At 42.5% G+C, this 11437-nt stretch overlaps 1 pseudogene; it reads right to left on the reverse strand.

Annotated features, from left to right (window-relative positions):
- LOC112069150 (tumor necrosis factor receptor superfamily member 16-like) overlaps positions 1-11139 on the reverse strand; it is a 47541-nt pseudogene extending 36402 nt beyond the window's left edge.
- Positions 11140-11437: the final 298 nt, after the last annotated feature.

The following is an 11437-nucleotide window of genomic DNA, read 5'->3' on the forward strand; positions in this document are numbered from 1 at the left end:
ATAAATTCATTATGATCATAAGAATCAAGGGAACATGTGACAGAGCATGGAGAGACCTGAGGTTTTATTTTTTATTTATTTAACCTTTAACCAGGTAGGCAAATTGGAACACGTTCTCATTTACAATTGCACCTGGCCAAGATAAAGCAAAGCAGTTCGACACATACAACAACACATAGTTACACATGGAGTAAAACAAACATATAGTCAATAATACAGTGAAAAAAAAATAATCTATATACAATGTGAGCAAGTGAGGTGAGATAAGGAGGTGAAGGCAAACAAATATATGTATAAATAAATAAAATAAATAAATAAAAATATAAAAGCCATGGAGGTGAATGAATACAACACAGCAAGTAAAATAAAACTAAAAAAAAACCCTGGAATGGTTGGTTTGCAGCGGAAGAAAGTGCAAAGTAGAGACAGAAAATAATGGGGTGCAAAGGAGCAAAATAAATTAATAAAATAAATACAGTAGTAAAAGAGGTAGTTGTTTGGGCTAAATTGTAGTGGGTTATGTACAGGTGCAGTAATCTATGAGCTGCTCTGACAGCTGGTGCTTAAAGCTAGTGAGGGAGATAGGTGTTTCCAATTTCAGAGATTTTTGTAGTTCGTTCCAGTCATTGGCAGCAGAGAACTGGAAGGAGAGGCGTCCAAAGGAAGAATTGGTTGAGCTCCCTCCACTGACAGGTGGTAGCCCAGGTCCAGTTTGGCAGTGAGTGTTTCAGATGGTGGTCTGGTCTCTTTATATGGCTCTGGCTAGAGGTAGCAGAGCAGCTCTGACATTGACTGAATGAGCAGGGCCTTCGATCTGGCGGAAAAATAACTGACCTTAGGGTAAATAATGATTTGAAGTAGGACTCAGAGCCTGTTTTCTTTTCAGTCAGGCTTGACGGTACAACCTTTCCTCAACCTCCCCAATTATCCCGCAGTGCAACAGGCCTCTACCTAATTTTAGCTCGCATGCATAAATCCCTATGCAGTCATTGTATATAAACATGTCTAAACGTGACCGTATGCTCCAGAACCACGCACATGTTGGAGGGAGGAGGAGGGAGGGAGGGAGGGAGGGAGGGAGGGAGGAGGGAGGGAGGAGGAGGGAGGAGGGAGTAAAAATCAGTTACCATGCCCGTCACCACCTGAGACCATGCAGAACATTAAGGTTAGCAACATCTTTCCTCTCTTCCTGAATATGATCCTCATGGTTCCTGTCAACCTGACCACCCTCCTCTAGATATCTAGCAGTATGATCCTGTCAGCAGTTAGTGATTGAAGGCTGATGGATGTAGTGTAAATTCAGCCTGGAGAAGCCCCTCCTCTCACATCGAAGTGTTTCGACCCCATTAGATTAGCATCATTAAAATGCAGGTCTGGACATCCTTAAGTTTCTCCTGTGTCCATCCTCTTTCATCTTCTCCATTTTCAGCACTATGCTGCTGTGTTCTTCTAGTGGACCGTGGCCAATGGCCATTTCCCCACTAATGTCAGACAGCTTTCCTCTTCTTAACTCTTTTCTCTCTTTCTGCTATGCTAACATAACATACTGACCTTTCACTGGCTCTTGTTTCTCTGTAGGGCTATACGTTAAACGTTCTGAAACCTGCATGCCGTTTCGATTTGTTTTTATTTGTCTTTTAAAACTTGAAACATGTATTTAACAGTGTGTAATTATCGCCACGCTTCAGTGYTCTGCTTGGCTCGACCCCAAGGTTTACAACATCTGTTTAGGGTATTATTAACGTTCCTATAATGCTATTATTAGGATGTTAAAAAGCGAAGTCATATCTGGTGACAGTTATGTGTTATCCCTCATTAGCTCACCTAGTGTTGTTCTGGGGTCAGTGGAGTAATGCAGTAGTTTCCGCTGTAGGAGCCACAGAGGACTCTCAACTAATTTCTCCTCATTCCCCCCATTACCCACTGATCCACAATCAGTCAGTCCTCTTTTACACACTCCATTGACTAAGGAAGCTGTGGTTCTCCTCTCTCTATGTCCTTCTCTCTGTCTCTCTCTCTTTCCCTCTCTCTCTCTAAATCCCCATTCAGTCAGAGAACATTCTAAACGCTTTATTGACTGGCCTTTTCTCTCTTCATCCCCACTGATCCCCAGTCAGTTGCAGCCCCCTTTGTGACGCTTCACTGAGAAGCAGCTCTGGATGTGCTGTGTCCCATGACAGGCAGAGAGAGAGAAAGTGGAAATAAATATTTTAGCGGTGCTGACGTTGGCAGGCGTCTAGACCTGAAAGGATAGGGCAATGAGGAGGGGAGGTGTTTGCGGGACAGGAAGTAGAGTATCCAGAGAGGAAGAAGAGGTAAACAAAGATGCACCCATATTTACCATGAAACAGGAAATGGATGCTCAGAATTTTTTTTCACCTTTTAAAATATTAATACCTGCGCTTTATGAAATACTGCTTCTATCTACGTATATAGCTTTGTTATTCAGGTAAAGGTCCGTGTTTTCAGCCACTGACATCCATTTATAACACTCTCAGGCCCTATTTTTGTTAGTGTTTCAGGGATGCATCAAGCACATTAACATTTTATTGGGACTAACAAAAATGGACAGGCAGAGAACAATTGTAAATTGACTCAAATTGTCACAAACTAATGCGATTCTGCTGAATTGTGGAATGTTTACCACATTATTGATACCATGTCTGTATCGTGGCTCAAGATAATTGTTTTCTAGGGCTTCCCGAGTGGCGCAGCGGTCTAAGGCACTGCATCGCAGTACTAGAGGTGTCACTACAGATCTGGATTCGATCCCGGGCTGTATAGCAGCTGGCCGCGACAGGAGACCCATGAGGTGCGGCTGACTTCCGGGTTAAGCGAGCAGTGTGTCAAGAAGCAGTGCGGCTTGGTGGCGTCGTGTTTCGGAGGACGCATGGCTCTCGACCTTCACCTCTCCTGGGTCCGTACAGGAGTTGCAGCGATGGGACAACACTGACAACATTGTTTTCTGCATCCCTGTGTAGGATATCAAATGGGCGCGGCGCACTGGTATAATTAGTCTGTTTAAATGTGTAAAGATGCAGTCATGTAACACCATGCAAGATGAATGAGCAGACCCTGCTCTTTGGTGCTTGATGCTCCCTCAGACCAGTTTTTGTCCCCGTTACAGCCGATGAGTCACATAAAGACTGGTAGGGGATGAGAGTGGAGCGCTCAGTAGTYGTTTATCATTTCCCATGAAAAAAGTGACAGCATTTATACATTTTAATTTATAAATGAAGGACTCTTAGGGCAGGGTTCAGTCAAACCTTAGAATACAAGTCCATATTAGGATGTCTCTACTGCTTTTGCAGAGAAGCCAAGTGGCTCCAGTTTCCTGCTGTAATCCATCACTTTGTGTAATTTGCTGATAATAATGATGAATTAGTCTCCATTCCTCATCCCCTCCCTTCCAGTTGTTCTTTTACCTCTCTATGTACACTGTCTGGTTGGCTGTTCACCACCTGACCAGCTGCTGTGGTGAGAACTTGATCTTAAACTGACAAGTTCCAGGAATGTTTGGAGGTTACATTAATAATATGTGCATGCCATGTCTTTACACATTGTGGCAGCAGTTCACAGGCATCCCAGGCTAGTGTTGTGTCTGTAGGAGCTTGTTATGGTAATACTATATCAAGCAGCAACACAAGCCATCTTCTACTGACTAAATTACTTAATTGATCTAATTTTAGACCTCGTCTGTTCTGTGTCTGCTCAAATTGTTGGAAGACACTGGCATTTCTTGGGATTGTAAAGGACCTCAACTGAAGAATACTTTGTCTGTGAATTGTCACAGTTGTGAAAGAAGATCCTATTTGTACGACTCAGTCAATAGAGCAGACCTGACACCAATCACGAGTCACAATGCACTCTGACATTCTGCTCATCCACCACAACCATGCAGTGACCTTTGAGAACTACATTTTGACTTATAGAAGTGCTGTAGAATCCAGCTGACTTTCTCTCTCTGGATTCTATTTCTATGCTATGCAGTGACCTATGAGAACTACACTTTAACTTCTACTATGCATCTTAATTACTGTAAAGGACAACAACAGAAAGAGAAAGAGAGGGAAAATGGTGAAACAAACCCTAAGATGAAGTGTTATATGTATGTTTGCATAAAGGCTCTTCCTCTCTGTAGGACGTTCTAGCACAACATTGGCACCTCTCCCGTCCCTTTTATCCTCCCTCTGAATCAGTGCTAATGGGTTTCAGCCTGAGTTGTAAGTGAACACATTTGGCCCACTTACAGCCATCAAACATAGGAACCCCTGCCTGTTTATAAAGAACACTTTGCTATTAAAGCAGGGACAGAAGGCTTTTTTAGTAATGTGCAAATTGGACAGTAACATTTTGTTCAGGCTTTTTCTGTTTTGATTGGATGGTTTTAGACGGTGGGGTATTAATGTGTAAATTGCCGTTGTGGTGAAATGAGTGCATATAAGGTGAAATGTGTAGTTCAGGGATTTTCTGCCATTGAAACATTGAGGTGGCTAAGTCCAAACAGTGTAAAAAAAAGTTCTAAAATACTGTATATAATACTTTTTAAAATACATTTTTGGGTGTACTTAAATGACTTTCAGTGTGTACTTAAATGACTCAAACCAGACATAAAGTGTGTAAAAAAGATAATGGACCTATATATTTTTTGATAACATAATCATGAGAACTAACAATCCCCAAAATAAAAACTAGACAGTCAGGGAGAATTGAAAATTCTAAAAACAATGAATTTAGCATTATAGATTTTGTTATTATGTTTGAGCAAAAGAACACAACATTAGCCATTCTTTACCCCGCCAAGATGGGYGCTTCTAAAATTATYACGCGCCGACGGGCCAACCGCGCCCCCTGCCATGCCCACCACCTAAGCCCCTTTTTGATCCAGAAGAAAACCTCTAGTTGTGCACCTGAAAATAGCTGTGTGTGCATGCCTGTGTGCATGTGCATAATACAGTATGTCTGTATAGATGTGTACATTTGAAGGATGAACTCACTGTCTAGGCACTGGGCGCAGACGGTCTGGTTGGCACCACACCTCCTCACCACCCCCTCTCCAGGTGGGCACACCTCGCAGCACTCTCCACCCTTGGTGTACTGGCCTGACTCACAGGGCACCTGCACCGCCCGCTCCGTCTTAGAAGCCACCAATACCCCAACCTGGCACAGACAGAGGAACAGACAGAAGGGTGTTAAAGCAGAGGTCACCCATAATACTGGCTCATAGAGGGGAATGTTTTGAAGGCAAAAATGACAGCCAGATGCGTATTACAATCATGTTCCTAATCTAACCTCGTATCATGATTCGCAATAAATAATTTTGTCTACATCTAAATCAGAGACAAATTCTTCTACAGAGCAATACATTGTCCCGTCCTCAGAGAGCCTTCAAAGGCACATAAAGGCAAGCCTCAAGGTGCTCACCCATGACTGGTCCAAGTAACACCTTTAAACATATGTGCCTAATGCACAACCTCGTGTTGCATGTTAGCACTTCAATATATCCTCCCCATACACACACACACCCATGATTGCACACACATACACACACACACACACACATGCATGCACACACTCGTGCACCCACACACATGCACACACACACACTTCCCCCCAGAATTCCTGTTCCGATCATCCATGTCCAGCCCACTGCCCTTCACACTGAAGCTGTCAGTCTGCAGGGTGTTTACAAAGTCTCCTGAACCCATTCATTTATAAGGAGAAGATCTACCTTTGTTTTTCTAAAACTTGATTTGTGTTTTCTTCCCCATAGGGGTTAATCTCCTCCTTATTTATTCGCTTGTAGTGCAAATGTTAGTTGAATACTGCTGGCTGGAGCATACTGCAAGTCCAGGCGGGACTGTTTCGGGAAGTAAAGCATTTGAGGAGCTTAACTTTTTCTTTAAGGCCAAGACAAACGGAGCTGTCTAGAGGGCTATTGGTCAGACTCATTACTGTTGATGGAGGGCCTGGGAGAGTTAACGTCCTTGTTTTTCTCTCTAATTGCTAGGTGTGGTAAAAGACAGATTCCTCTCTGGAATTTGCATAACAAGTCCTCATATTGCGCAACTTAAAACTATAAATTCKCACACGCACYCAAAGGCATACACACATGCTGCTTCCTGCTACACACAATCTTCTCTCTGTCTCTTTATTTCCACTCTTTTTCTCACTGCCTCTCTCCACTCTCCCTCTCTCTCCCCTTCGCTGTCACTTCCTCTCTCTCACTCTGATATAAATGCCAAACAGCTTCACAGGCACAGGACTAAAGCATGTTTTCATACATACAATACATTTAAATAAGGAAACAATAATGTGAAGCACATTCTGAAGTCATAATCATCAAAACCATTAAACTGAAATGCTTTCATGTTTAATGCCTCACATTTTACTAAGAAAAACTGCTGGTCTCTCTCTCACTGAGATGCCTTCTCTCTCTCTTTAACTGTCCCCCTCTCTCCCCCCCCTCCAGCCCCTGCTCATTCAGAAACAGATGCACTGAGAGGCAGCCGCCAGCAACAGCCTCTCTCTTTATCTATAGTGATCTCCTCTCTCGTCTTCTCTCTCTCTCTCTGTCTCTTTCTCTCTCTCTCTTCTCTCTCGTCTCTCCTCTCTCTCGTCTTCTCTCTCTTCTCTCATCTCCTCTCTCTCTCTCGTCTCTCCCTCTCTCATCTCTCTCTTCTCTCTCTCTCTCTCTCTCTCTCTCTCTCTCTCTCTCTCTCTCTCTCTCTCTCTCTCTCTCTCTCTTCTCTCTCTCTCTCCCTCTCTTCCTTCTTTCTCGTTCTCGCTCTCTTCCCCTTTTTTTTCCTTCCCCCTTCTTTCCTTTTTTCTTTTCTTCCTCTCTTCTCTCTCTCTCTGTCGCTCTCTCTCTCTCTCTCTCTGCTCTCTTCTCTCTCTCTCTCTCTCTCGTCGATCGACTCTCATCCGCTCTGTACATTTCTCCTCTCTCTTCTTCCCTCTATCTTCCTCTGTATTGTCCTAAAGCACACCGTTGCCTTTTTGTACCACAATCCAATGATAAAACTGAGGAGGACAAAAATGCAATTTCAGAATCCCCTCCCCGTCCCGTCCCGTCCCAGTGAAAGTCGCTTGTGACCCCTCACTTCTTGGCATGTCTCCCTCTGTTGGAGAATTGCCCAAAGCATTGTTAAACCACACATAAGCATATTTTCTTATCCTTACTAATTTATGCAACCTTGGCCTAAACTCTGTTTTTATTTGAATATGTCTTACCTATAATCACCAGGTCGGTGAATGTGAACTTGGAATGCCGCCCAACCCCCAAGTTTATCTGTATTTGTGTGCATCTTGTCAGTGAAATAAACTGGCAATTTACCAGCTTCACCTCTGATAAGGAGCCTGCTACTCTCAACATGATCTGAGTGACTGAAAGGTGCTGCATGTGTCAATCCGACGTCTGCATTGGCCGTGCCGCATTTAGGGGATATGGCCTCTGCAGAAGTCAGGGTATCATACTTCTTGAGCTTAGCGGAGCAGCGCAGAACTGTTGTGAAGGAAGTTGTCAAGGAAGTCAGTTTGTGTTTATACAGACCTCCTGACCTACAGTTGAAGTGGAAGTTTACATGCACTCATGTTGGAGTCATTAAAACTCCTTTCAACACTCCACAAATTTCTTGTTAACAAACTATAATTTTGTCAAGTTGTTAGGACATCTACTTTGTGCATGACACACGTAATTTTCCAACAAATTGTTTACAGACAGATTATTTCACTTTATAATTCACTGTATCAAATTCCAGTGGGTCAGAAGTTTACATACACTAAGTTGAGCTGTGCCTTTAAACAGCTTGGAAAATTCCTAAAAATATGTCATGGCTTTAGAAGCTTTCTGATAGGCTAATTGACATATTTGAGTCAATTGGAGGTGTACCTGTGGATGTATTTCAAGGCTACCTTCAAACTCAGTGCCTCTTTGCTTGACTCATGGGAAAATCACAAAATAAATCACCAAAGACCTCAGAAAAACTATTGTGACCTCCCACAAGTCTGGTTCATCCTTGGGACAATTTCCAAACGCCTGAAGGTACCACGTTCATCTGTACAAACAATAATACGCAAGTATAAACACCATGGGACCACGCAGCCATCATACCGCTCAGGAAGAGATGCGTCTGTCTCCTAGAGATGAAGTACTTTGGTGCGAAAAGTGAAATCAATTCCAGAAACAACAGCAAAAGGACTTTTGAAGATGCTGGAGGAGAAACAGGTACAAAAGTATCTATATCCACAGAAATGAGTCCTATATCGACATAACCTGAAAGACGCTCAGCAAGGAAGAAGCACTGCTCCAAAAAGCCATAAGAAAAGCCAGACTACGGTTTGCAACTGCCACATGGGGACAAAGATCGACTTTTTATATAACCTGGCCATAATACCATTGTTATGTTTGAGGAAAAGGGGGAGGTTGCAAGCCAGAGAACACCATCCCAACCGTGAAGCTAGAGGTGGCAGCATCATGTTGTGGGGTGCTTTGCTGCAGGAGGGACTTGGTGCACTTCACAAATAGATGCATCATGAGAGGAAAATTATGGGATATATTGAAGCACACATTCAAGACATCAGTCAGAAGTTAAAGCTTGGGACGCAGAATGGGTCTTCCAAATGGACAATGACCCCAATCAAAGGTATTGGATTGGCCATCATAAGCCCTAACTCAATCCTTATAGAACATTTGTGGGCAGAACTTGACAAAAGCGTGTGTGAGAAGGAGCCTACAAAACCTGACTCAGTTACACCAGCTCTGTCAGGAGGAATGGGCCAAAATCTCACCCAACTTATTGTGGAGCTTGTGTAAGGACTACAGAAACGTTTGACCCAGTTAAACAATTTAAAGGCAACTACCAAATACTAATTGAGTGTATGTAAACTTCTGACCCACTGGGAATGTGATGAAAGAAAAAAAGCTTAAAAAATCACTTCTCTACTATTATTCTGACATTTCACATTCTTAAAATAAAGTGGTGATCCTAACTGACCTAAAACAGGGAATTTTTACTAAGGATTAATTGTCAGGAATTGTAAAAAACTGAGTTTAAATGTATTTGGCTAAGGTGTATGCTAAACTTCCGACATCAACTGTACCTATCATCAACCAATCATGTCAATGAGGAGCTATACGGAGCCCTCCGCATTGTCACACAATTTGAGACGCGCACAGAGACGCGGTACGGAGCTCATTTTTTTGTCTCTGCGTGCCTCCCTCCGTAGACTCCGCAATTGCATCACACCATCCATACAGAGCCCCGACCACATATTTCGGATCAAGCATAAATTGGCTTTAAGTCTTTAACTCAAACGTGTAGAATAAGGCAATGCCCTCACACACACACACACACACACACACACACACACACAACACACCACACACACACACACACGCACAACACACACACCCACACACGCAACACACACACATACACACACACAACACAACCAAACACACCAATACATACACACACCAGGTCACATTCCCAGCCTTGAGATGCCTGCTTTGCACTCCCCTGATTTCTATAGTCAATTAAAAGACTATTTCTGAATCTAATTCTACAAACATGCTCTATACTACCACAATGTTGTAAAGAAGCTGTCAAAACAGACTGCTCCTGAGTAATGTAGAGGGCTGTTCACATGGTGAGTGAATGAASAAGCCTTATTAGACCAGCAGGTCTTSAAATATCAGGAGGATTAGCCTATGACAGCCACTCACCAAATAATAGCAAATAGTTTGTAATCATCCCCATCACCATTATCATTATCATCACCCAACTATCGAAAATTCACATGCGTGTCATGAATTACTCAAAACTTTCTGAACTTCAGATAAGTCACTACCTCCACTTCAACAGAAGCCTACTGCCAAAAAAAAGAGAAAATATGGTTATTTTAGGATTTCATAACAGGTTCATGCATTAAAACTGTCAAATCAAATCAAATCAAATTTTATTAGTCACATACACATGGTTAGCAGATGTTAATGCGAGTGTAGCGAAATGCTTGTGCTTCTAGTTCCGACAATGCAGTAATAACCAACAGTAATCTAACCTAACAATTCCACACTACTACCTTACACACACACAAGTGTAAAGGGATAAAGAATATGTACATAAAGATATAAGATATATCATTAGATCACATACGGACTGAAATGTTAAGGGTTTGATCAGTCATCAGTAAATGGCACAGATCTGTTTCATATATGCATACTCAGTGTTGGGGAAGCTACTCTGAAAATATATTTTACCAAGCAACCAATTACTTGACACTGGAAGAAGTTAAACTGGGTATATGGGTGAAGTAGGCAATCATTTTCTTTTTTTCAGCATTAGACCTGACTAATTCTCACTTGAAACGTTCGTTTTTTTGTTTCTCATGCTAAATGACACATTCTGTTAACATATGACCTCAATTGCAATTTATCTATGGCATTTCAGGTGCACATATGAACGTTTTTTAAGAACTAGTTTGAGAACAGTTTTTGAATGGATGGACCTGCTATGAAATCCTACATTGTAAAAGGAACCTTGGGCTACGGCACCTGCCTATGAAAACCTTCCAGGATGGTTGTTCTATAAAGGATTCAGATGAAGAGCATGGGGAACTATAACTGTTATTAGAAAACACACATTCGGGTTTATTATGATCAGTTCTGAGATGGGGGGGATGATAAGCACCTTCCCTCCAGCAGTTCTCCTCAGATTAGTATCGTGACTAATTTGCCAGCATTAGATGGAGAAATACGAGGGACAGTGCGGGGATCCCCAGTCCACTACAACTACAGTGTTATAACGCAAAGTAATAAAATGCAAACAATGAACACGTTTCTCCCATGCTACCTATTCAATCAAAATGAAATATATCTTTATGAAATCAGAGTTATAAATCATGCCACTACTCACCACTCCAAACAACATCACCAATGATAAGGTACCCGCCATGCTTCGGTTTCCTACAGTGTCATAAACAAATAGACTATACTAAATGGATACTGCAAAGGAACATACAGGACGAATTGTTCATTTTAATTCCAGTGGCAATTCTTTATCAATGAGTCCGCAGTGACTTCCCCATGCTCTTCGCTGCCGTGTAGCGTTCGAGACCTTTTGAGAGTGAGATGCGTCGCATTGGTCAGGTCACTGAAAGTGCGTGCGTTGCAGATAACACGTTCCGGCCGCCAGGCTGACATGTTACTGAGCTATCAGCAGTGCACATTGCGGAAGGCAGAGTTACGTGCACGAACTAGAAGGAGAGGCAACCGTCCACTCTTCCATGATTTACCCTGTGAACTTCTAACAGGTAGACGACTTTCGCACCCCGATCTACACCTGGATCAACAAATAGATTCAACGCGCGTCTAACTTTTTCGTTTGAAGTGGGAAGGTTTGGGGGGCAAGAACAAAAATTACAAATAATTGTAGGA

This window comes from Salvelinus sp. IW2-2015, unplaced genomic scaffold, assembly GCF_002910315.2.
Source record: "Salvelinus sp. IW2-2015 unplaced genomic scaffold, ASM291031v2 Un_scaffold922, whole genome shotgun sequence".
In the NCBI taxonomy this organism is placed as follows: Eukaryota; Metazoa; Chordata; class Actinopteri; order Salmoniformes; family Salmonidae; genus Salvelinus; species Salvelinus sp. IW2-2015.